Source organism: Schistocerca gregaria, unplaced genomic scaffold (genome assembly GCF_023897955.1).
Source record: "Schistocerca gregaria isolate iqSchGreg1 unplaced genomic scaffold, iqSchGreg1.2 ptg001274l, whole genome shotgun sequence".
In the NCBI taxonomy this organism is placed as follows: Eukaryota; Metazoa; Arthropoda; class Insecta; order Orthoptera; family Acrididae; genus Schistocerca; species Schistocerca gregaria.
Window position 1 is genome coordinate 1 of NW_026062587.1, and position 24,950 is coordinate 24,950.

Genomic DNA, 24,950 nt, shown 5'->3' on the forward strand with positions numbered 1-24,950 from the left:
ACACACGCGAGACAGATTGCGAAAACATGCACACAAGACACAGGCTTTTCGACAAAGTATCCATCTCTTGTAGCGACGAAAGGTAAATTTTTGTTTACAAATTTGCCGTTGTGCACTGCTACAAAACAATATGCCCTGACGTATTTCACAACATTTCTGTCACTTCATACTGTTTTGTTATTTCCAGAGACTCTTTGGAAGTCTTCCTTGGCGCACTCTTTTCAAACTGAGTTCCTTAATATCGTACCTTACGATAGTTTAAAATCAGTATGGAAGCATCTTTGTCACATGAGGAAAGGTAGCATGAAAAAACGGCTGTCAGGGGTGGTAGCGACAAGAAAGCAAGAAATGAAGACAGCCAGAGTTCCCAGGCGGTCGCCGATCCGAATATAAACACTGTTGCTTATCTTCGGTGGTCGGACGGGAACAGGTTTTTTTTTAATGTAGTTACTTTTTGGAATTTAGCGCTCCTACAAAACAGTAGGCTCTGACGCATTTCAAGAGCACATCTGTCGATTCGCAGTGTTTCGTTATTTTCAACGAGTTCCTAGCACTCTTCCTCCGCGCATTCTTGTACAAACTGAGTTCGTTACTGTAATTTCGCATCTTACGTTTAATACAGTAGTTTAAAATGCTTGTGGAAGCATCTTTGTCGCACCTGACAGTTTGTATGAAAAGAGGGCTGGCAGGTGTAGTGACATAAAATTTAAAAGAAGAGAGGGAGCCAACAGCACCCGGTGTTCCCAGGCGGTCACCCATCCAAGTACTAACCGGGCCCGATGTTGCTTAACTTCGGTGATCGGACGAGAACCGGTGCATTCAACATGGTATGGCCGTTGGCGTCCTTATACTGTAGCCGCACGGCACAAGAAGGCTTCGCCTCTCCTCCCAATACACGCAATCGCCATTTTCGGTGGCACATTTGACGCAAAGCACGTCCTTCCACCTCGAAGGCGACGCGCAGTGCTGCGCGCCGCCACGTGGGTCAGACGCACAACACAGCTGCTCGTTGCACCTCCTGTCATTCGTTTGGTTCGTGCGGCCCTCCGACACTCGCGGGAGACGCACCTTGTTATTGTTGTCCGTCGCAGGGATTGCGCGCGGCCGGAGGCGGCGGGTGGAGTGCGCGGGGTGTGGCGGTGTCCTGCTGGACCGAGAGAAGCGTTCTCACCTGCCTGACACGCGTCGCGCTTCTAGATATTTGCGTAATTCGATACGGTGCATAATCAGCTGTCACCTTCCGTCCCGACTTGTCCCGACTTTGCTCGACTGCCGCTCGCTGCCGCTCGGGGTCGCGGTCCATATGACAGCACAAGCACGAGGAACATCTGCGAGATTTGCGCGGGCCGAACCGGCGTGTCCGAGGCGACGTGTGCGGCCGTTCGGAGCTACCAGAGCAGCTCTGTGCCGCGCCGTGCCGCGGAAAGGTGCGAAAACATGCACACAAGACACAGGCTTTTCGACAAAGTATCCATCTCTTGTAGCGACGAAAGGTAAATTTTTGTTTACAAATTTGCCGTTGTGCACTGCTACAAAACAATATGCCCTGACGTATTTCACAACATTTCTGTCACTTCATACTGTTTTGTTATTTCCAGAGACTCTTTGGAAGTCTTCCTTGGCGCACTCTTTTCAAACTGAGTTTCCTTAATATCGTACCTTACGATAGTTTAAAATCAGTATGGAAGCATCTTTGTCACATGAGAAAGGTAGCATGAAAAAACGGCTGTCAGGGGTAGCGACAAGAAAGCAAGAAATGAAGACAGCCAGAGTTCCCAGGCGGTCGCCGATCCGAATATAAACACTGTTGCTTATCTTCGGTGGTCGGACGGGAACAGGTTTTTTTTTTAATGTAGTTACTTTTTGGAATTTAGCGCTCCTACAAAACAGTAGGCTCTGACGCATTTCAAGAGCACATCTGTCGATTCGCAGTGTTTCGTTATTTTCAAACGAGTTCCTAGCACTCTTCCTCCGCGCATTCTTGTACAAACTGAGTTTCGTTACTGTAATTTCGCATCTTACGTTTAATACAGTAGTTTAAAATGCTTGTGGAAGCATCTTTGTCGCACCTGACAGTTTGTATGAAAAGAGGGCTGGCAGGTGTAGTGACATAAAATTTAAAAGAAGAGAGGGAGCCAACAGCACCCGGTGTTCCCAGGCGGTCACCCATCCAAGTACTAACCGGGCCCGATGTTGCTTAACTTCGGTGATCGGACGAGAACCGGTGCATTCAACATGGTATGGCCGTTGGCGTCCTTATACTGTAGCCGCACGGCACAAGAAGGCTTCGCCTCTCCTCCCAATACACGCAATCGCCATTTTCGGTGGCACATTTGACGCAAAGCACGTCCTTCCACCTCGAAGGCGACGCGCAGTGCTGCGCGCCGCCACGTGGGGTCAGACGCACAACACAGCTGCTCGTTGCACCTCCTGTCATTCGTTTGGTTCGTGCGGCCTCCGACACTCGCGGGAGACGCACCTTGTTATTGTTGTCCGTCGCAGGGATTGCGCGCGGCCGGGCGGCGGGGGGGGGTGGAGTGCGCGGGGGTGTGGCGGTGTCCTGCTGGACGAGAGAAGCGTTCTCACCTGCCTGACACGCGTCGCGCTTCTAGATATTTGCGTAATTCGATACGGTGCATAATCAGCTGTCACCTTCCGTCCCGACTTGTCCCGACTTTGCTCGACTGCCGCTCGCTGCCGCTCGGGTCGCGGTCCATATGACAGCACAAGCACGAGGAACATCTGCGAGATTTGCGCGGGCCGAACCGGCGTGTCCGAGGCGACGTGTGCGGCCGTTCGGAGCTACCAGAGCAGCTCTGTGCCGCGCCGTGCCGCGGAAAGGTGCGAAAACATGCACACAAGACACAGGCTTTTCGACAAAGTATCCATCTCTTGTAGCGACGAAAGGTAAATTTTTGTTTACAAATTTGCCGTTGTGCACTGCTACAAAACAATATGCCCTGACGTATTTCACAACATTTCTGTCACTTCATACTGTTTTGTTATTTCCAGAGACTCTTTGGAAGTCTTCCTTGGCGCACTCTTTTCAAACTGAGTTCCCTTAATATCGTACCTTACGATAGTTTAAAATCAGTATGGAAGCATCTTTGTCACATGAGAAAGGTAGCATGAAAAAACGGCTGTCAGGGGGTAGCGACAAGAAAGCAAGAAATGAAGACAGCCAGAGTTCCCAGGCGGTCGCCGATCCGAATATAAACACTGTTGCTTATCTTCGGTGGTCGGACGGGAACAGGTTTTTTTTTTAATGTAGTTACTTTTTGGAATTTAGCGCTCCTACAAAACAGTAGGCTCTGACGCATTTCAAGAGCACATCTGTCGATTCGCAGTGTTTCGTTATTTTCAACGAGTTCCTAGCACTCTTCCTCCGCGCATTCTTGTACAAACTGAGTTCGTTACTGTAATTTCGCATCTTACGTTTAATACAGTAGTTTAAAATGCTTGTGGAAGCATCTTTGTCGCACCTGACAGTTTGTATGAAAAGAGGTCTGGCAGGTGTAGTGACATAAAATTTAAAAGAAGAGAGGGGAGCCAACAGCACCCGGTGTTCCCAGGCGGTCACCCATCCAAGTACTAACCGGGCCCGATGTTGCTTAACTTCGGTGATCGGACGAGAACCTGTGCATTCAACATGGTATGGCCGTTGGCGTCCTTATACTGTAGCCGCACGGCACAAGAAGGCTTCGCCTCTCCTCCCAATACACGCAATCGCCATTTTCGGTGGCACATTTGACGCAAAGCACGTCCTTCCACCTCGAAGGCGACGCGCAGTGCTGCGCGCCGCCACGTGGGTCAGACGCACAACACAGCTGCTCGTTGCACCTCCTGTCATTCGTTTGGTTCGTGCGGCCTCCGACACTCGCGGGAGACGCACCTTGTTATTGTTGTCCGTCGCAGGGATTGCGCGCGGCCGGGCGGCGGGTGGAGTGCGCGGGGTGTGGCGGTGTCCTGCTGGACCGAGAGAAGCGTTCTCACCTGCCTGACACGCGTCGCGCTTCTAGATATTTGCGTAATTCGATACGGTGCATAATCAGCTGTCACCTTCCGTCCCGACTTGTCCCGACTTTGCTCGACTGCCGCTCGCTGCCGCTCGGGTCGCGGTCCATATGACAGCACAAGCACGAGGAACATCTGCGAGATTTGCGCGGGCCGAACCGGCGTGTCCGAGGCGACGTGTGCGGCCGTTCGGAGCTACCAGAGCAGCTCTGTTGCCGCGCCGTGCCGCGGAAAGGTGCGAAAACATGCACACAAGACACAGGCTTTTCGACAAAGTATCCATCTCTTGTAGCGACGAAAGGTAAATTTTTGTTTACAAATTTGCCGTTGTGCACTGCTACAAAACAATATGCCCTGACGTATTTCACAACATTTCTGTCACTTCATACTGTTTTGTTATTTCCAGAGACTCTTTGGAAGTCTTCCTTGGCGCACTCTTTTCAAACTGAGTTCCTTAATATCGTACCTTACGATAGTTTAAAATCAGTATGGAAGCATCTTTGTCACATGAGAAAGGGTAGCATGAAAAAACGGCTGTCAGGGGTAGCGACAAGAAAGCAAGAAATGAAGACAGCCAGAGTTCCCAGGCGGTCGCCGATCCGAATATAAACACTGTTGCTTATCTTCGGTGGTCGGACGGGAACAGGTTTTTTTTTTAATGTAGTTACTTTTTGGAATTTAGCGCTCCTACAAAACAGTAGGCTCTGACGCATTTCAAGAGCACATCTGTCGATTCGCAGTGTTTCGTTATTTTCAACGAGTTCCTAGCACTCTTCCTCCGCGCATTCTTGTACAAACTGAGTTCATTACTGTAATTTCGCATCTTACGTTTAATACAGTAGTTTAAAATGCTTGTGGAAGCATCTTTGTCGCACCTGACAGTTTGTATGAAAAGAGGGCTGGCAGGTGTAGTGACATAAAATTTAAAAGAAGAGAGGGAGCCAACAGCACCCGGTGTTCCCAGGCGGTCACCCATCCAAGTACTAACCGGGCCCGATGTTGCTTAACTTCGGTGATCGGACGAGAACCGGTGCATTCAACATGGTATGGCCGTTGGCGTCCTTATACTGTAGCCGCACGGCACAAGAAGGCTTCGCCTCTCCTCCCAATACACGCAATCGCCATTTTCGGTGGCACATTTGACGCAAAGCACGTCCTTCCACCTCGAAGGCGACGCGCAGGTGCTGCGCGCCGCCACGTGGGTCAGACGCACAACACAGCTGCTCGTTGCACCTCCTGTCATTCGTTTGGTTCGTGCGGCCTCCGACACTCGCGGGGAGACGCACCTTGTTATTGTTGTCCGTCGCAGGGATTGCGCGCGGCCGGGCGGCGGGTGGAGTGCGCGGGGTGTGGCGGTGTCCTGCTGGACCGAGAGAAGCGTTCTCACCTGCCTGACACGCGTCGCGCTTCTAGATATTTGCGTAATTCGATACGGTGCATAATCAGCTGTCACCTTCCGTCCCGACTTGTCCCGACTTTGCTCGACTGCCGCTCGCTGCCGCTCGGGTCGCGGTCCATATGACAGCACAAGCACGAGGAACATCTGCGAGATTTGCGCGGGCCGAACCGGCGTGTCCGAGGCGACGTGTGCGGCCGTTCGGAGCTACCAGAGCAGCTCTGTGCCGCGCCGTGCCGCGGAAAGGTGCGAAAACATGCACACAAGACACAGGCTTTTCGACAAAGTATCCATCTCTTGTAGCGACGAAAGGTAAATTTTTGTTTACAAATTTGCCGTTGTGCACTGCTACAAAACAATATGCCCTGACGTATTTCACAACATTTCTGTCACTTCATACTGTTTTGTTATTTCCAGAGACTCTTTGGAAGTCTTCCTTGGCGCACTCTTTTCAAACTGAGTTCCTTAATATCGTACCTTACGATAGTTTAAAATCAGTATGGAAGCATCTTTGTCACATGAGAAAGGTAGCATGAAAAAACGGCTGTCAGGTGGGTAGCGACAAGAAAGCAAGAAATGAAGACAGCCAGAGTTCCCAGGCGGTCGCCGATCCGAATATAAACACTGTTGCTTATCTTCGGTGGTCGGACGGGAACAGGTTTTTTTTTAATGTAGTTACTTTTTGGAATTTAGCGCTCCTACAAAACAGTAGGCTCTGACGCATTTCAAGAGCACATCTGTCGATTCGCAGTGTTTCGTTATTTTCAACGAGTTCCTAGCACTCTTCCTCCGCGCATTCTTGTACAAACTGAGTTCATTACTGTAATTTCGCATCTTACGTTTAATACAGTAGTTTAAAATGCTTGTGGAAGCATCTTTGTCGCACCTGACAGTTTGTATGAAAAGAGGGCTGGCAGGTGTAGTGACATAAAATTTAAAAGAAGAGAGGGAGCCAACAGCACCCGGTGTTCCCAGGCGGTCACCCATCCAAGTACTAACCGGGCCCGATGTTGCTTAACTTCGGTGATCGGACGAGAACCGGTGCATTCAACATGGTATGGCCGTTGGCGTCCTTATACTGTAGCCGCACGGCACAAGAAGGCTTCGCCTCTCCTCCCAATACACGCAATCGCCATTTTCGGTGGCACATTTGACGCAAAGCACGTCCTTCCACCTCGAAGGCGACGCGCAGTGCTGCGCGCCGCCACGTGGGTCAGACGCACAACACAGCTGCTCGTTGCACCTCCTGTCATTCGTTTGGTTCGTGCGGCCTCCGACACTCGCGGGGAGACGCACCTTGTTATTGTTGTCCGTCGCAGGGATTGCGCGCGGCCGGGCGGCGGGTGGAGTGCGCGGGGGTGTGGCGGTGTCCTGCTGGACCGAGAGAAGCGTTCTCACCTGCCTGACACGCGTCGCGCTTCTAGATATTTGCGTAATTCGATACGGTGCATAATCAGCTGTCACCTTCCGTCCCGACTTGTCCCGACTTTGCTCGACTGCCGCTCGCTGCCGCTCGGGTCGCGGTCCATATGACAGCACAAGCACGAGGAACATCTGCGAGATTTGCGCGGGCCGAACCGGCGTGTCCGAGGCGACGTGTGCGGCCGTTCGGAGCTACCAGAGCAGCTCTGTGCCGCGCCGTGCCGCGGAAAGGTGCGAAAACATGCACACAAGACACAGGCTTTTCGACAAAGTATCCATCTCTTGTAGCGACGAAAGGTAAATTTTTGTTTACAAATTTGCCGTTGTGCACTGCTACAAAACAATATGCCCTGACGTATTTCACAACATTTCTGTCACTTCATACTGTTTTGTTTATTTCCAGAGACTCTTTGGAAGTCTTCCTTGGCGCACTCTTTTCAAACTGAGTTCCTTAATATCGTACCTTACGATAGTTTTAAAATCAGTATGGAAGCATCTTTGTCACATGAGAAAGGTAGCATGAAAAAACGGCTGTCAGGGGTAGCGACAAGAAAGCAAGAAATGAAGACAGCCAGAGTTCCCAGGCGGTCGCCGATCCGAATATAAACACTGTTGCTTATCTTCGGTGGTCGGACGGGAACAGGTTTTTTTTTTTAATGTAGTTACTTTTTGGAATTTAGCGCTCCTACAAAACAGTAGGCTCTGACGCATTTCAAGAGCACATCTGTCGATTCGCAGTGTTTCGTTATTTTCAACGAGTTCCTAGCACTCTTCCTCCGCGCATTCTTGTACAAACTGAGTTCGTTACTGTAATTTCGCATCTTACGTTTAATACAGTAGTTTTAAAATGCTTGTGGAAGCATCTTTTGTCGCACCTGACAGTTTGTATGAAAAGAGGGCTGGCAGGTGTAGTGACATAAAATTTAAAAGAAGAGAGGGAGCCAACAGCACCCGGTGTTCCCAGGCGGTCACCCATCCAAGTACTAACCGGCCCGATGTTGCTTAACTTTCGGTGATCGGACGAGAACCGGTGCATTCAACATGGTATGGCCGTTGGCGTCCTTATACTGTAGCCGCACGGCACAAGAAGGCTTCGCCTCTCCTCCCAATACACGCAATCGCCATTTTCGGTGGCACATTTGACGCAAAGCACGTCCTTCCACCTCGAAGGCGACGCGCAGTGCTGCGCGCCGCCACGTGGGTCAGACGCACAACACAGCTGCTCGTTGCACCTCCTGTCATTCGTTTGGTTCGTGCGGCCTCCGACACTCGCGGGAGACGCACCTTGTTATTGTTTGTCCGTCGCAGGGATTGCGCGCGGCCGGGCGGCGGGTGGAGTGCGCGGGGTGTGGCGGTGTCCTGCTGGACCGAGAGAAGCGTTCTCACCTGCCTGACACGCGTCGCGCTTCTAGATATTTGCGTAATTCGATACGGTGCATAATCAGCTGTCACCTTCCGTCCCGACTTGTCCCGACTTTGCTCGACTGCCGCTCGCTGCCGCTCGGGTCGCGGTCCATATGACAGCACAAGCACGAGGAACATCTGCGAGATTTGCGCGGGCCGAACCGGCGTGTCCGAGGCGACGTGTGCGGCCGTTCGGAGCTACCAGAGCAGCTCTGTGCCGCGCCGTGCCGCGGAAAGGTGCGAAAACATGCACACAAGACACAGGCTTTTCGACAAAGTATCCATCTCTTGTAGCGACGAAAGGTAAATTTTTGTTTACAAATTTGCCGTTGTGCACTGCTACAAAACAATATGCCCTGACGTATTTCACAACATTTCTGTCACTTCATACTGTTTTGTTATTTCCAGAGACTCTTTGGAAGTCTTCCTTGGCGCACTCTTTTCAAACTGAGTTCCTTAATATCGTACCTTACGATAGTTTAAAATCAGTATGGAAGCATCTTTGTCACATGACACTAGATCGCGTGTTAAAGGTAGCATGAAAAAACGGCTGTCAGGGGTAGCGACAAGAAAGCAAGAAATGAAGACAGCCAGAGTTCCCAGGCGGTCGCCGATCCGAATATAAACACTGTTGCTTATCTTCGGTGGTCGGACGGGAACAGGTTTTTTTTTAATGTAGTTACTTTTTGGAATTTAGCGCTCCTACAAAACAGTAGGCTCTGACGCATTTCAAGAGCACATCTGTCGATTCGCAGTGTTTCGTTATTTTCAACGAGTTCCTAGCACTCTTCCTCCGCGCATTCTTGTACAAACTGAGTTCGTTACTGTAATTTCGCATCTTACGTTTAATACAGTAGTTTAAAATGCTTGTGGAAGCATCTTTGTCGCACCTGACAGTTTGTATGAAAAGAGGGCTGGCAGGTGTAGTGACATAAAATTTAAAAGAAGAGAGGGAGCCAACAGCACCCGGTGTTCCCAGGCGGTCACCCATCCAAGTACTAACCGGGCCCGATGTTGCTTAACTTCGGTGATCGGACGAGAACCGGTGCATTCAACATGGTATGGCCGTTGGCGTCCTTATACTGTAGCCGCACGGCACAAGAAGGCTTCGCCTCTCCTCCCAATACACGCAATCGCCATTTTCGGTGGCACATTTGACGCAAAGCACGTCCTTCCACCTCGAAGGCGACGCGCAGTGCTGCGCGCCGCCACGTGGGTCAGACGCACAACACAGCTGCTCGTTGCACCTCCTGTCATTCGTTTGGTTCGTGCGGCCTCCGACACTCGCGGGAGACGCACCTTGTTATTGTTGTCCGTCGCAGGGATTGCGCGCGGGCCGGGCGGCGGGTGGAGTGCGCGGGGTGTGGCGGTGTCCTGCTGGACCGAGAGAAGCGTTCTCACCTGCCTGACACGCGTCGCGCTTCTAGATATTTGCGTAATTCGATACGGTGCATAATCAGCTGTCACCTTCCGTCCCGACTTGTCCCGACTTTGCTCGACTGCCGCTCGCTTGCCGCTCGGGTCGCGGTCCATATGACAGCACAAGCACGAGGAACATCTGCGAGATTTGCGCGGGCCGAACCGGCGTGTCCGAGGCGACGTGTGCGGCCGTTCGGAGCTACCAGAGGCAGCTCTGTGCCGCGCCGTGCCGCGGAAAGGTGCGAAAACATGCACACAAGACACAGGCTTTTCGACAAAGTATCCATCTCTTGTAGCGACGAAAGGTAAATTTTTGTTTACAAATTTGCCGTTGTGCACTGCTACAAAACAATATGCCCTGACGTATTTCACAACATTTCTGTCACTTCATACTGTTTTGTTATTTCCAGAGACTCTTTGGAAGTCTTCCTTGGCGCACTCTTTTCAAACTGAGTTCCTTAATATCGTACCTTACGATAGTTTAAAATCAGTATGGAAGATCTTTGTCACATGAGAAAGGTAGCATGAAAAAACGGCTGTCAGGGGTAGCGACAAGAAAGCAAGAAATGAAGACAGCCAGAGTTCCCAGGCGGTCGCCGATCCGAATATAAACACTGTTGCTTATCTTCGGTGGTTCGGACGGGAACAGGTTTTTTTTTAATGTAGTTACTTTTTGGAATTTAGCGCTCCTACAAAACAGTAGGCTCTGACGCATTTCAAGAGCACATCTGTCGATTCGCAGTGTTTCGTTATTTTCAACGAGTTCCTAGCACTCTTCCTCCGCGCATTCTTGTACAAACTGAGTTCGTTACTGTAATTTCGCATCTTACGTTTAATACAGTAGTTTAAAATGCTTGTGGAAGCATCTTTGTCGCACCTGACAGTTTGTATGAAAAGAGGGCTGGCAGGTGTAGTGACATAAAATTTAAAAGAAGAGAGGGAGCCAACAGCACCCGGTGTTCCCAGGCGGTCACCCATCCAAGTACTAACCGGGCCCGATGTTGCTTAACTTCGGTGATCGGACGAGAACCGGTGCATTCAACATGGTATGGCCGTTGGCGTCCTTATACTGTAGCCGCACGGCACAAGAAGGCTTCGCCTCTCCTCCCAATACACGCAATCGCCATTTTCGGTTGGCACATTTGACGCAAAGCACGTCCTTCCACCTCGAAGGCGACGCGCAGTGCTGCGCGCCGCCACGTGGGTCAGACGCACAACACAGCTGCTCGTTGCACCTCCTGTCATTCGTTTGGTTCGTGCGGCCTCCGACACTCGCGGGAGACGCACCTTGTTATTGTTGTCCGTCGCAGGGATTGCGCGCGGCCGGGCGGCGGGTGGAAGTGCGCGGGGTGTGGCGGTGTCCTGCTGGACCGAGAGAAGCGTTCTCACCTGCCTGACACGCGTCGCGCTTCTAGATATTTGCGTAATTCGATACGGTGCATAATCAGCTGTCACCTTCCGTCCCGACTTGTCCCGACTTTGCTCGACTGCCGCTCGCTGCCGCTCGGGTCGCGGTCCATATGACAGCACAAGCACGAGGAACATCTGCGAGATTTGCGCGGGCCGAACCGGCGTGTCCGAGGCGACGTGTGCGGCCGTTCGGAGCTACCAGAGCAGCTCTGTGCCGCGCCGTGCCGCGGAAAGGTGCGAAAACATGCACACAAGACACAGGCTTTTCGACAAAGTATCCATCTCTTGTAGCGACGAAAGGTAAATTTTTGTTTACAAATTTGCCGTTGTGCACTGCTACAAAACAATATGCCCTGACGTATTTCACAACATTTCTGTCACTTCATACTGTTTTGTTATTTCCAGAGACTCTTTGGAAGTCTTCCTTGGCGCACTCTTTTCAAACTGAGTTCCTTAATATCGTACCTTACGATAGTTTAAAATCAGTATGGAAGCATCTTTGTCACATGAGAAAGGTAGCATGAAAAAACGGCTGTCAGGGGTAGCGACAAGAAAGCAAGAAATGAAGACAGCCAGAGTTTCCCAGGCGGTCGCCGATCCGAATATAAACACTGTTGCTTATCTTCGGTGGTCGGACGGGAACAGGTTTTTTTTTAATGTAGTTACTTTTTGGAATTTAGCGCTCCTACAAAACAGTAGGCTCTGACGCATTTCAAGAGCACATCTGTCGATTCGCAGTGTTTCGTTATTTTCAACGAGTTCCTAGCACTCTTCCTCCGCGCATTCTTGTACAAACTGAGTTCATTACTGTAATTTCGCATCTTACGTTTAATACAGTAGTTTAAAATGCTTGTGGAAGCATCTTTGTCGCACCTGACAGTTTGTATGAAAAGAGGGCTGGCAGGTGTAGTGACATAAAATTTAAAAGAAGAGAGGGAGCCAACAGCACCCGGTGTTCCCAGGCGGTCACCCATCCAAGTACTAACCGGGCCCGATGTTGCTTAACTTCGGTGATCGGACGAGAACCGGTGCATTCAACATGGTATGGCCGTTGGCGTCCTTATACTGTAGCCGCACGGCACAAGAAGGCTTCGCCTCTCCTCCCAATACACGCAATCGCCATTTTCGGTGGCACATTTGACGCAAAGCACGTCCTTCCACCTCGAAGGCGACGCGCAGTGCTGCGCGCCGCCACGTGGGTCAGACGCACAACACAGCTGCTCGTTGCACCTCCTGTCATTCGTTTGGTTCGTGCGGCCTCCGACACTCGCGGGAGACGCACCTTGTTATTGTTGTCCGTCGCAGGGATTGCGCGCGGCCGGGCGGCGGGTGGAGTGCGCGGGGTGTGGCGGTGTCCTGCTGGACCGAGAGAAGCGTTCTCACCTGCCTGACACGCGTCGCGCTTCTAGATATTTGCGTAATTCGATACGGTGCATAATCAGCTGTCACCTTCCGTCCCGACTTGTCCCGACTTTGCTCGACTGCCGCTCGCTGCCGCTCGGGTCGCGGTCCATATGACAGCACAAGCACGAGGAACATCTGCGAGATTTGCGCGGGCCGAACCGGTCGTGTCCGAGGCGACGTGTGCGGCCGTTCGGAGCTACCAGAGCAGCTCTGTGCCGCGCCGTGCCGCGGAAAGGTGCGAAAACATGCACACAAGACACAGGCTTTTCGACAAAGTATCCATCTCTTGTAGCGACGAAAGGTAAATTTTTGTTTACAAATTTGCCGTTGTGCACTGCTACAAAACAATATGCCCTGACGTATTTCACAACATTTCTGTCACTTCATACTGTTTTGTTATTTCCAGAGACTCTTTGGAAGTCTTCCTTGGCGCACTCTTTTCAAACTGAGTTCCTTAATATCGTACCTTACGATAGTTTAAAATCAGTATGGAAGCATCTTTGTCACATGAGAAAGGTAGCATGAAAAAACGGCTGTCAGGGGTAGCGACAAGAAAGCAAGAAATGAAGACAGCCAGAGTTCCCAGGCGGTCGCCGATCCGAATATAAACACTGTTGCTTATCTTCGGTGGTCGGACGGGAACAGGTTTTTTTTTAATGTAGTTACTTTTTGGAATTTAGCGCTCCTACAAAACAGTAGGCTCTGACGCATTTCAAGAGCACATCTGTCGATTCGCAGTGTTTCGTTATTTTCAACGAGTTCCTAGCACTCTTCCTCCGCGCATTCTTGTACAAACTGAGTTCATTACTGTAATTTCGCATCTTACGTTTAATACAGTAGTTTAAAATGCTTGTGGAAGCATCTTTGTCGCACCTGACAGTTTGTATGAAAAGAGGGCTGGCAGGTGTAGTGACATAAAATTTAAAAGAAGAGAGGGAGCCAACAGCACCCGGTGTTCCCAGGCGGTCACCCATCCAAGTACTAACCGGGCCCGATGTTGCTTAACTTCGGTGATCGGACGAGAACCGGTGCATTCAACATGGTATGGCCGTTGGCGTCCTTATACTGTAGCCGCACGGCACAAGAAGGCTTCGCCTCTCCTCCCAATACACGCAATCGCCATTTTCGGTGGCACATTTGACGCAAAGCACGTCCTTCCACCTCGAAGGCGACGCGCAGTGCTGCGCGCCGCCACGTGGGTCAGACGCACAACACAGCTGCTCGTTGCACCTCCTGTCATTCGTTTGGTTCGTGCGGCCTCCGACACTCGCGGGAGACGCACCTTGTTATTGTTGTCCGTCGCAGGGATTGCGCGCGGCCGGGCGGCGGGTGGAGTGCGCGGGGTGTGGCGGTGTCCTGCTGGACCGAGAGAAGCGTTCTCACCTGCCTGACACGCGTCGCGCTTCTAGATATTTGCGTAATTCGATACGGTGCATAATCAGCTGTCACCTTCCGTCCCGACTTGTCCCGACTTTGCTCGACTGCCGCTCGCTGCCGCTCGGGTCGCGGTCCATATGACAGCACAAGCACGAGGAACATCTGCGAGATTTGCGCGGGCCGAACCGGCGTGTCCGAGGCGACGTGTGCGGCCGTTCGGAGCTACCAGAGCAGCTCTGTGCCGCGCCGTGCCGCGGAAAGGTGCGAAAACATGCACACAAGACACAGGCTTTTCGACAAAGTATCCATCTCTTGTAGCGACGAAAGGTAAATTTTTGTTTACAAATTTGCCGTTGTGCACTGCTACAAAACAATATGCCCTGACGTATTTCACAACATTTCTGTCACTTCATACTGTTTTGTTATTTCCAGAGACTCTTTGGAAGTCTTCCTTGGCGCACTCTTTTCAAACTGAGTTCCTTAATATCGTACCTTACGATAGTTTAAAATCAGTATGGAAGCATCTTTGTCACATGAGAAAGGTAGCATGAAAAAACGGCTGTCAGGGGTAGCGACAAGAAAGCAAGAAATGAAGACAGCCAGAGTTCCCAGGCGGTCGCCGATCCGAATATAAACACTGTTGCTTATCTTCGGTGGTCGGACGGGAACAGGTTTTTTTTTAATGTAGTTACTTTTTGGAATTTAGCGCTCCTACAAAACAGTAGGCTCTGACGCATTTCAAGAGCACATCTGTCGATTCGCAGTGTTTCGTTATTTTCAACGAGTTCCTAGCACTCTTCCTCCGCGCATTCTTGTACAAACTGAGTTCATTACTGTAATTTCGCATCTTACGTTTAATACAGTAGTTTAAAATGCTTGTGGAAGCATCTTTGTCGCACCTGACAGTTTGTATGAAAAGAGGGCTGGCAGGTGTAGTGACATAAAATTTAAAAGAAGAGAGGGAGCCAACAGCACCCGGTGTTCCCAGGCGGTCACCCATCCAAGTACTAACCGGGCCCGATGTTGCTTAACTTCGGTGATCGGACGAGAACCGGTGCATTCAACATGGTATGGCCGTTGGCGTCCTTATACTGTAGCCGCACGGCACAAGAAGGCTTCGCCTCTCCTCCCAATACACGCAATCGCCATTTTCGGTGGCACATTTGACGCAAAGCACGTCCTTCCACCTCGAAGGCGACGCGCAGTGCTGCGCGCCGCCACGTGGGTCAGACGCACAACACAGCTGCTCGTTGCACCTCCTGTCATTCGTTTGGTTCGTGCGGCCTCCGACACTCGCGGGAGACGCACCTTGTTATTGTTGTCCGTCGCAGGGATTGCGCGCGGCCGGGCGGCGGGTGGAGTGCGCGGGGTGTGGCGGTGTCCTGCTGGACCGAGAGAAGCGTTCTCACCTGCCTGACACGCGTCGCGCTTCTAGATATTTGCGTAATTCGATACGGTGCATAATCAGCTGTCACCTTCCGTCCCGACTTGTCCCGACTTTGCTCGACTGCCGCTCGCTGCCGCTCGGGTCGCGGTCCATATGACAGCACAAGCACGAGGAACATCTGCGAGATTTGCGCGGGCCGAACCGGCGTGTCCGAGGCGACGTGTGCGGCCGTTCGGAGCTACCAGAGCAGCTCTGTGCCGCGCCGTGCCGCGGAAAGGTGCGAAAACATGCACACAAGACACAGGCTTTTCGACAAAGTATCCATCTCTTGTAGCGACGAAAGGTAAATTTTTGTTTACAAATTTGCCGTTGTGCACTGCTACAAAACAATATGCCCTGACGTATTTCACAACATTTCTGTCACTTCATACTGTTTTGTTATTTCCAGAGACTCTTTGGAAGTCTTCCTTGGCGCACTCTTTTCAAACTGAGTTCCTTAATATCGTACCTTACGATAGTTTAAAATCAGTATGGAAGCATCTTTGTCACATGAGAAAGGTAGCATGAAAAAACGGCTGTCAGGGGTAGCGACAAGAAAGCAAGAAATGAAGACAGCCAGAGTTCCCAGGCGGTCGCCGATCCGAATATAAACACTGTTGCTTATCTTCGGTGGTCGGACGGGAACAGGTTTTTTTTTAATGTAGTTACTTTTTGGAATTTAGCGCTCCTACAAAACAGTAGGCTCTGACGCATTTCAAGAGCACATCTGTCGATTCGCAGTGTTTCGTTATTTTCAACGAGTTCCTAGCACTCTTCCTCCGCGCATTCTTGTACAAACTGAGTTCATTACTGTAATTTCGCATCTTACGTTTAATACAGTAGTTTAAAATGCTTGTGGAAGCATCTTTGTCGCACCTGACAGTTTGTATGAAAAGAGGGCTGGCAGGTGTAGTGACATAAAATTTAAAAGAAGAGAGGGAGCCAACAGCACCCGGTGTTCCCAGGCGGTCACCCATCCAAGTACTAACCGGGCCCGATGTTGCTTAACTTCGGTGATCGGACGAGAACCGGTGCATTCAACATGGTATGGCCGTTGGCGTCCTTATACTGTAGCCGCACGGCACAAGAAGGCTTCGCCTCTCCTCCCAATACACGCAATCGCCATTTTCGGTGGCACATTTGACGCAAAGCACGTCCTTCCACCTCGAAGGCGACGCGCAGTGCTGCGCGCCGCCACGTGGGTCAGACGCACAACACAGCTGCTCGTTGCACCTCCTGTCATTCGTTTGGTTCGTGCGGCCTCCGACACTCGCGGGAGACGCACCTTGTTATTGTTGTCCGTCGCAGGGATTGCGCGCGGCCGGGCGGCGGGTGGAGTGCGCGGGGTGTGGCGGTGTCCTGCTGGACCGAGAGAAGCGTTCTCACCTGCCTGACACGCGTCGCGCTTCTAGATATTTGCGTAATTCGATACGGTGCATAATCGGCTGTCACCTTCCGTCCCGACTTGTCCCGACTTTGCTCGACTGCCGCTCGCTGCCGCTCGGGTCGCGGTCCATATGACAGCACAAGCACGAGGAACATCTGCGAGATTTGCGCGGGCCGAACCGGCGTGTCCGAGGCGACGTGTGCGGCCGTTCGGAGCTACCAGAGCAGCTCTGTGCCGCGCCGTGCCGCGGAAAGGTGCGAAAACATGCACACAAGACACAGGCTTTTCGACAAAGTATCCATCTCTTGTAGCGACGAAAGGTAAATTTTTGTTTACAAATTTGCCGTTGTGCACTGCTACAAAACAATATGCCCTGACGTATTTCACAACATTTCTGTCACTTCATACTGTTTTGTTATTTCCAGAGACTCTTTGGAAGTCTTCCTTGGCGCACTCTTTTCAAACTGAGTTCCTTAATATCGTACCTTACGATAGTTTAAAATCAGTATGGAAGCATCTTTGTCACATGAGAAAGGTAGCATGAAAAAACGGCTGTCAGGGGTAGCGACAAGAAAGCAAGAAATGAAGACAGCCAGAGTTCCCAGGCGGTCGCCGATCCGAATATAAACACTGTTGCTTATCTTCGGTGGTCGGACGGGAACAGGTTTTTTTTTAATGTAGTTACTTTTTGGAATTTAGCGCTCCTACAAAACAGTAGGCTCTGACGCATTTCAAGAGCACATCTGTCGATTCGCAGTGTTTCGTTATTTTCAACGAGTTCCTAGCACTCTTCCTCCGCGCATTCTTGTACAAACTGAGTTCGTTACTGTAATTTCGCATCTTACGTTTAATACAGTAGTTTAAAATGCTTGTGGAAGCATCTTTGTCGCACCTGACAGTTTGTATGAAAAGAGGGCTGGCAGGTGTAGTGACATAAAATTTAAAAGAAGAGAGGGAGCCAACAGCACCCGGTGTTCCCAGGCGGTCACCCATCCAAGTACTAACCGGGCCCGATGTTGCTTAACTTCGGTGATCGGACGAGAACCGGTGCATTCAACATGGTATGGCCGTTGGCGTCCTTATACTGTAGCCGCACGGCACAAGAAGGCTTCGCCTCTCCTCCCAATACACGCAATCGCCATTTTCGGTGGCACATTTGACGCAAAGCACGTCCTTCCACCTCGAAGGCGACGCGCAGTGCTGCGCGCCGCCACGTGGGTCAGACGCACAACACAGCTGCTCGTTGCACCTCCTGTCATTCGTTTGGTTCGTGCGGCCTCCGACACTCGCGGGAGACGCACCTTGTTATTGTTGTCCGTCGCAGGGATTGCGCGCGGCCGGGCGGCGGGTGGAGTGCGCGGGGTGTGGCGGTGTCCTGCTGGACCGAGAGAAGCGTTCTCACCTGCCTGACACGCGTCGCGCTTCTAGATATTTGCGTAATTCGATACGGTGCATAATCAGCTGTCACCTTCCGTCCCGACTTGTCCCGACTTTGCTCGACTGCCGCTCGCTGCCGCTCGGGTCGCGGTCCATATGACAGCACAAGCACGAGGAACATCTGCGAGATTTGCGCGGGCCGAACCGGCGTGTCCGAGGCGACGTGTGCGGCCGTTCGGAGCTACCAGAGCAGCTCTGTGCCGCGCCGTGCCGCGGAAAGGTGCGAAAACATGCACACAAGACACAGGCTTTTCGACAAAGTATCCATCTCTTGTAGCGACGAAAGGTAAATTTTTGTTTACAAATTTGCCGTTGTGCACTGCTACAAAACAATATGCCCTGACGTATTTCACAACATTTCTGTCACTTCATACTGTTTTGTTATTTCCAGAGACTCTTTGGAAGTCTTCCTTGGCGCACTCTTTTCAAACTGAGTTCCTTAATATCGTACCTTACGATAGTTTAAAATCAGTATGGAAGCATCTTTGTCACATGAGAAAGGTAGCATGAAAAAACGGCTGTCAGGGGTAGCGACAAGAAAGCAAGAAATGAAGACAGCCAGAGTTCCCAGGCGGTCGCCGATCCGAATATAAACACTGTTGCTTATCTTCGGTGGTCGGACGGGAACAGGTTTTTTTTTAATGTAGTTACTTTTTGGAATTTAGCGCTCCTACAAAACAGTAGGCTCTGACGCATTTCAAGAGCACATCTGTCGATTCGCAGTGTTTCGTTATTTTCAACGAGTTCCTAGCACTCTTCCTCCGCGCATTCTTGTACAAACTGAGTTCATTACTGTAATTTCGCATCTTACGTTTAATACAGTAGTTTAAAATGCTTGTGGAAGCATCTTTGTCGCACCTGACAGTTTGTATGAAAAGAGGGCTGGCAGGTGTAGTGACATAAAATTTAAAAGAAGAGAGGGAGCCAACAGCACCCGGTGTTCCCAGGCGGTCACCCATCCAAGTACTAACCGGGCCCGATGTTGCTTAACTTCGGTGATCGGACGAGAACCGGTGCATTCAACATGGTATGGCCGTTGGCGTCCTTATACTGTAGCCGCACGGCACAAGAAGGCTTCGCCTCTCCTCCCAATACACGCAATCGCCATTTTCGGTGGCACATTTGACGCAAAGCACGTCCTTCCACCTCGAAGGCGACGCGCAGTGCTGCGCGCCGCCACGTGGGTCAGACGCACAACACAGCTGCTCGTTGCACCTCCTGTCATTCGTTTGGTTCGTGCGGCCTCCGACACTCGCGGGAGACGCACCTTGTTATTGTTGTCCGTCGCAGGGATTGCGCGCGGCCGGGCGGCGGGTGGAGTGCGCGGGGTGTGGCGGTGTCCTGCTGGACCGAGAGAAGCGTTCTCACCTGCCTGACACGCGTCGCGCTTCTAGATATTTGCGTAATTCGATACGGTGCATAATCAGCTGTCACCTTCCGTCCCGACTTGTCCCGACTTTGCTCGACTGCCGCTCGCTGCCGCTCGGGTCGCGGTCCATATGACAGCACAAGCACGAGGAACATCTGCGAGATTTGCGCGGGCCGAACCGGCGTGTCCGAGGCGACGTGTGCGGCCGTTCGGAGCTACCAGAGCAGCTCTGTGCCGCGCCGTGCCGCGGAAAGGTGCGAAAACATGCACACAAGACACAGGCTTTTCGACAAAGTATCCATCTCTTGTAGCGACGAAAGGTAAATTTTTGTTTACAAATTTGCCGTTGTGCACTGCTACAAAACAATATGCCCTGACGTATTTCACAACATTTCTGTCACTTCATACTGTTTTGTTATTTCCAGAGACTCTTTGGAAGTCTTCCTTGGCGCACTCTTTTCAAACTGAGTTCCTTAATATCGTACCTTACGATAGTTTAAAATCAGTATGGAAGCATCTTTGTCACATGAGAAAGGTAGCATGAAAAAACGGCTGTCAGGGGTAGCGACAAGAAAGCAAGAAATGAAGACAGCCAGAGTTCCCAGGCGGTCGCCGATCCGAATATAAACACTGTTGCTTATCTTCGGTGGTCGGACGGGAACAGGTTTTTTTTTAATGTAGTTACTTTTTGGAATTTAGCGCTCCTACAAAACAGTAGGCTCTGACGCATTTCAAGAGCACATCTGTCGATTCGCAGTGTTTCGTTATTTTCAACGAGTTCCTAGCACTCTTCCTCCGCGCATTCTTGTACAAACTGAGTTCATTACTGTAATTTCGCATCTTACGTTTAATACAGTAGTTTAAAATGCTTGTGGAAGCATCTTTGTCGCACCTGACAGTTTGTATGAAAAGAGGGCTGGCAGGTGTAGTGACATAAAATTTAAAAGAAGAGAGGGAGCCAACAGCACCCGGTGTTCCCAGGCGGTCACCCATCCAAGTACTAACCGGGCCCGATGTTGCTTAACTTCGGTGATCGGACGAGAACCGGTGCATTCAACATGGTATGGCCGTTGGCGTCCTTATACTGTAGCCGCACGGCACAAGAAGGCTTCGCCTCTCCTCCCAATACACGCAATCGCCATTTTCGGTGGCACATTTGACGCAAAGCACGTCCTTCCACCTCGAAGGCGACGCGCAGTGCTGCGCGCCGCCACGTGGGTCAGACGCACAACACAGCTGCTCGTTGCACCTCCTGTCATTCGTTTGGTTCGTGCGGCCTCCGACACTCGCGGGAGACGCACCTTGTTATTGTTGTCCGTCGCAGGGATTGCGCGCGGCCGGGCGGCGGGTGGAGTGCGCGGGGTGTGGCGGTGTCCTGCTGGACCGAGAGAAGCGTTCTCACCTGCCTGACACGCGTCGCGCTTCTAGATATTTGCGTAATTCGATACGGTGCATAATCGGCTGTCACCTTCCGTCCCGACTTGTCCCGACTTTGCTCGACTGCCGCTCGCTGCCGCTCGGGTCGCGGTCCATATGACAGCACAAGCACGAGGAACATCTGCGAGATTTGCGCGGGCCGAACCGGCGTGTCCGAGGCGACGTGTGCGGCCGTTCGGAGCTACCAGAGCAGCTCTGTGCCGCGCCGTGCCGCGGAAAGGTGCGAAAACATGCACACAAGACACAGGCTTTTCGACAAAGTATCCATCTCTTGTAGCGACGAAAGGTAAATTTTTGTTTACAAATTTGCCGTTGTGCACTGCTACAAAACAATATGCCCTGACGTATTTCACAACATTTCTGTCACTTCATACTGTTTTGTTATTTCCAGAGACTCTTTGGAAGTCTTCCTTGGCGCACTCTTTTCAAACTGAGTTCCTTAATATCGTACCTTACGATAGTTTAAAATCAGTATGGAAGCATCTTTGTCACATGAGAAAGGTAGCATGAAAAAACGGCTGTCAGGGGTAGCGACAAGAAAGCAAGAAATGAAGACAGCCAGAGTTCCCAGGCGGTCGCCGATCCGAATATAAACACTGTTGCTTATCTTCGGTGGTCGGACGGGAACAGGTTTTTTTTTAATGTAGTTACTTTTTGGAATTTAGCGCTCCTACAAAACAGTAGGCTCTGACGCATTTCAAGAGCACATCTGTCGATTCGCAGTGTTTCGTTATTTTCAACGAGTTCCTAGCACTCTTCCTCCGCGCATTCTTGTACAAACTGAGTTCGTTACTGTAATTTCGCATCTTACGTTTAATACAGTAGTTTAAAATGCTTGTGGAAGCATCTTTGTCGCACCTGACAGTTTGTATGAAAAGAGGGCTGGCAGGTGTAGTGACATAAAATTTAAAAGAAGAGAGGGAGCCAACAGCACCCGGTGTTCCCAGGCGGTCACCCATCCAAGTACTAACCGGGCCCGATGTTGCTTAACTTCGGTGATCGGACGAGAACCGGTGCATTCAACATGGTATGGCCGTTGGCGTCCTTATACTGTAGCCGCACGGCACAAGAAGGCTTCGCCTCTCCTCCCAATACACGCAATCGCCATTTTCGGTGGCACATTTGACGCAAAGCACGTCCTTCCACCTCGAAGGCGACGCGCAGTGCTGCGCGCCGCCACGTGGGTCAGACGCACAACACAGCTGCTCGTTGCACCTCCTGTCATTCGTTTGGTTCGTGCGGCCTCCGACACTCGCGGGAGACGCACCTTGTTATTGTTGTCCGTCGCAGGGATTGCGCGCGGCCGGGCGGCGGGTGGAGTGCGCGGGGTGTGGCGGTGTCCTGCTGGACCGAGAGAAGCGTTCTCACCTGCCTGACACGCGTCGCGCTTCTAGATATTTGCGTAATTCGATACGGTGCATAATCAGCTGTCACCTTCCGTCCCGACTTGTCCCGACTTTGCTCGACTGCCGCTCGCTGCCGCTCGGGTCGCGGTCCATATGACAGCACAAGCACGAGGAACATCTGCGAGATTTGCGCGGGCCGAACCGGCGTGTCCGAGGCGACGTGTGCGGCCGTTCGGAGCTACCAGAGCAGCTCTGTGCCGCGCCGTGCCGCGGAAAGGTGCGAAAACATGCACACAAGACACAGGCTTTTCGACAAAGTATCCATCTCTTGTAGCGACGAAAGGTAAATTTTTGTTTACAAATTTGCCGTTGTGCACTGCTACAAAACAATATGCCCTGACGTATTTCACAACATTTCTGTCACTTCATACTGTTTTGTTATTTCCAGAGACTCTTTGGAAGTCTTCCTTGGCGCACTCTTTTCAAACTGAGTTCCTTAATATCGTACCTTACGATAGTTTAAAATCAGTATGGAAGCATCTTTGTCACATGAGAAAGGTAGCATGAAAAAACGGCTGTCAGGGGTAGCGACAAGAAAGCAAGAAATGAAGACAGCCAGAGTTCCCAGGCGGTCGCCGATCCGAATATAAACACTGTTGCTTATCTTCGGTGGTCGGACGGGAACAGGTTTTTTTTTAATGTAGTTACTTTTTGGAATTTAGCGCTCCTACAAAACAGTAGGCTCTGACGCATTTCAAGAGCACATCTGTCGATTCGCAGTGTTTCGTTATTTTCAACGAGTTCCTAGCACTCTTCCTCCGCGCATTCTTGTACAAACTGAGTTCGTTACTGTAATTTCGCATCTTACGTTTAATACAGTAGTTTAAAATGCTTGTGGAAGCATCTTTGTCGCACCTGACAGTTTGTATGAAAAGAGGGCTGGCAGGTGTAGTGACATAAAATTTAAAAGAAGAGAGGGAGCCAACAGCACCCGGTGTTCCCAGGCGGTCACCCATCCAAGTACTAACCGGGCCCGATGTTGCTTAACTTCGGTGATCGGACGAGAACCGGTGCATTCAACATGGTATGGCCGTTGGCGTCCTTATACTGTAGCCGCACGGCACAAGAAGGCTTCGCCTCTCCTCCCAATACACGCAATCGCCATTTTCGGTGGCACATTTGACGCAAAGCACGTCCTTCCACCTCGAAGGCGACGCGCAGTGCTGCGCGCCGCCACGTGGGTCAGACGCACAACACAGCTGCTCGTTGCACCTCCTGTCATTCGTTTGGTTCGTGCGGCCTCCGACACTCGCGGGAGACGCACCTTGTTATTGTTGTCCGTCGCAGGGATTGCGCGCGGCCGGGCGGCGGGTGGAGTGCGCGGGGTGTGGCGGTGTCCTGCTGGACCGAGAGAAGCGTTCTCACCTGCCTGACACGCGTCGCGCTTCTAGATATTTGCGTAATTCGATACGGTGCATAATCAGCTGTCACCTTCCGTCCCGACTTGTCCCGACTTTGCTCGACTGCCGCTCGCTGCCGCTCGGGTCGCGGTCCATATGACAGCACAAGCACGAGGAACATCTGCGAGATTTGCGCGGGCCGAACCGGCGTGTCCGAGGCGACGTGTGCGGCCGTTCGGAGCTACCAGAGCAGCTCTGTGCCGCGCCGTGCCGCGGAAAGGTGCGAAAACATGCACACAAGACACAGGCTTTTCGACAAAGTATCCATCTCTTGTAGCGACGAAAGGTAAATTTTTGTTTACAAATTTGCCGTTGTGCACTGCTACAAAACAATATGCCCTGACGTATTTCACAACATTTCTGTCACTTCATACTGTTTTGTTATTTCCAGAGACTCTTTGGAAGTCTTCCTTGGCGCACTCTTTTCAAACTGAGTTCCTTAATATCGTACCTTACGATAGTTTAAAATCAGTATGGAAGCATCTTTGTCACATGAGAAAGGTAGCATGAAAAAACGGCTGTCAGGGGTAGCGACAAGAAAGCAAGAAATGAAGACAGCCAGAGTTCCCAGGCGGTCGCCGATCCGAATATAAACACTGTTGCTTATCTTCGGTGGTCGGACGGGAACAGGTTTTTTTTTAATGTAGTTACTTTTTGGAATTTAGCGCTCCTACAAAACAGTAGGCTCTGACGCATTTCAAGAGCACATCTGTCGATTCGCAGTGTTTCGTTATTTTCAACGAGTTCCTAGCACTCTTCCTCCGCGCATTCTTGTACAAACTGAGTTCATTACTGTAATTTCGCATCTTACGTTTAATACAGTAGTTTAAAATGCTTGTGGAAGCATCTTTGTCGCACCTGACAGTTTGTATGAAAAGAGGGCTGGCAGGTGTAGTGACATAAAATTTAAAAGAAGAGAGGGAGCCAACAGCACCCGGTGTTCCCAGGCGGTCACCCATCCAAGTACTAACCGGGCCCGATGTTGCTTAACTTCGGTGATCGGACGAGAACCGGTGCATTCAACATGGTATGGCCGTTGGCGTCCTTATACTGTAGCCGCACGGCACAAGAAGGCTTCGCCTCTCCTCCCAATACACGCAATCGCCATTTTCGGTGGCACATTTGACGCAAAGCACGTCCTTCCACCTCGAAGGCGACGCGCAGTGCTGCGCGCCGCCACGTGGGTCAGACGCACAACACAGCTGCTCGTTGCACCTCCTGTCATTCGTTTGGTTCGTGCGG

The 24,950-nt window shown here is 51.2% G+C and overlaps 18 non-coding genes across 18 annotated transcripts; all 18 read right to left on the reverse strand.

Moving 5' to 3' along the window:
* Window positions 1–722: 722 nt before the first annotated feature.
* Window positions 723–841, reverse strand: LOC126330229 (5S ribosomal RNA). Its single transcript, XR_007562816.1, has one exon. It is a non-coding gene; the product is annotated as a 5S ribosomal RNA (ribosomal RNA).
* Window positions 842–2,133: 1,292 nt separating this feature from the next.
* LOC126330240 (5S ribosomal RNA) lies at window positions 2,134–2,252 on the reverse strand. Its single transcript, XR_007562827.1, has one exon. It is a non-coding gene; the product is annotated as a 5S ribosomal RNA (ribosomal RNA).
* A 1,295-nt stretch (window positions 2,253–3,547) lies between these two features.
* Window positions 3,548–3,666, reverse strand: LOC126330256 (5S ribosomal RNA). Its single transcript, XR_007562842.1, has one exon. It is a non-coding gene; the product is annotated as a 5S ribosomal RNA (ribosomal RNA).
* A 1,287-nt stretch (window positions 3,667–4,953) lies between these two features.
* Window positions 4,954–5,072, reverse strand: LOC126330252 (5S ribosomal RNA). The gene has a single exon (XR_007562838.1). It is a non-coding gene; the product is annotated as a 5S ribosomal RNA (ribosomal RNA).
* Window positions 5,073–6,360: 1,288 nt separating this feature from the next.
* LOC126330260 (5S ribosomal RNA) lies at window positions 6,361–6,479 on the reverse strand. Its single transcript, XR_007562846.1, has one exon. It is a non-coding gene; the product is annotated as a 5S ribosomal RNA (ribosomal RNA).
* Window positions 6,480–7,771: 1,292 nt separating this feature from the next.
* LOC126330258 (5S ribosomal RNA) lies at window positions 7,772–7,890 on the reverse strand. The gene has a single exon (XR_007562844.1). It is a non-coding gene; the product is annotated as a 5S ribosomal RNA (ribosomal RNA).
* A 1,300-nt stretch (window positions 7,891–9,190) lies between these two features.
* LOC126330261 (5S ribosomal RNA) lies at window positions 9,191–9,309 on the reverse strand. Its single transcript, XR_007562847.1, has one exon. It is a non-coding gene; the product is annotated as a 5S ribosomal RNA (ribosomal RNA).
* A 1,287-nt stretch (window positions 9,310–10,596) lies between these two features.
* On the reverse strand, window positions 10,597–10,715 carry LOC126330230 (5S ribosomal RNA). Its single transcript, XR_007562817.1, has one exon. It is a non-coding gene; the product is annotated as a 5S ribosomal RNA (ribosomal RNA).
* A 1,287-nt stretch (window positions 10,716–12,002) lies between these two features.
* LOC126330231 (5S ribosomal RNA) lies at window positions 12,003–12,121 on the reverse strand. Its single transcript, XR_007562818.1, has one exon. It is a non-coding gene; the product is annotated as a 5S ribosomal RNA (ribosomal RNA).
* Window positions 12,122–13,406: 1,285 nt separating this feature from the next.
* Window positions 13,407–13,525, reverse strand: LOC126330232 (5S ribosomal RNA). The gene has a single exon (XR_007562819.1). It is a non-coding gene; the product is annotated as a 5S ribosomal RNA (ribosomal RNA).
* Window positions 13,526–14,809: 1,284 nt separating this feature from the next.
* On the reverse strand, window positions 14,810–14,928 carry LOC126330233 (5S ribosomal RNA). Its single transcript, XR_007562820.1, has one exon. It is a non-coding gene; the product is annotated as a 5S ribosomal RNA (ribosomal RNA).
* Window positions 14,929–16,212: 1,284 nt separating this feature from the next.
* LOC126330234 (5S ribosomal RNA) lies at window positions 16,213–16,331 on the reverse strand. Its single transcript, XR_007562821.1, has one exon. It is a non-coding gene; the product is annotated as a 5S ribosomal RNA (ribosomal RNA).
* Window positions 16,332–17,615: 1,284 nt separating this feature from the next.
* LOC126330235 (5S ribosomal RNA) lies at window positions 17,616–17,734 on the reverse strand. The gene has a single exon (XR_007562822.1). It is a non-coding gene; the product is annotated as a 5S ribosomal RNA (ribosomal RNA).
* Window positions 17,735–19,018: 1,284 nt separating this feature from the next.
* Window positions 19,019–19,137, reverse strand: LOC126330236 (5S ribosomal RNA). Its single transcript, XR_007562823.1, has one exon. It is a non-coding gene; the product is annotated as a 5S ribosomal RNA (ribosomal RNA).
* Window positions 19,138–20,421: 1,284 nt separating this feature from the next.
* On the reverse strand, window positions 20,422–20,540 carry LOC126330237 (5S ribosomal RNA). The gene has a single exon (XR_007562824.1). It is a non-coding gene; the product is annotated as a 5S ribosomal RNA (ribosomal RNA).
* A 1,284-nt stretch (window positions 20,541–21,824) lies between these two features.
* LOC126330238 (5S ribosomal RNA) lies at window positions 21,825–21,943 on the reverse strand. Its single transcript, XR_007562825.1, has one exon. It is a non-coding gene; the product is annotated as a 5S ribosomal RNA (ribosomal RNA).
* A 1,284-nt stretch (window positions 21,944–23,227) lies between these two features.
* Window positions 23,228–23,346, reverse strand: LOC126330239 (5S ribosomal RNA). Its single transcript, XR_007562826.1, has one exon. It is a non-coding gene; the product is annotated as a 5S ribosomal RNA (ribosomal RNA).
* A 1,284-nt stretch (window positions 23,347–24,630) lies between these two features.
* LOC126330242 (5S ribosomal RNA) lies at window positions 24,631–24,749 on the reverse strand. Its single transcript, XR_007562828.1, has one exon. It is a non-coding gene; the product is annotated as a 5S ribosomal RNA (ribosomal RNA).
* Between the last annotated feature and the right edge of the window lie 201 nt (window positions 24,750–24,950).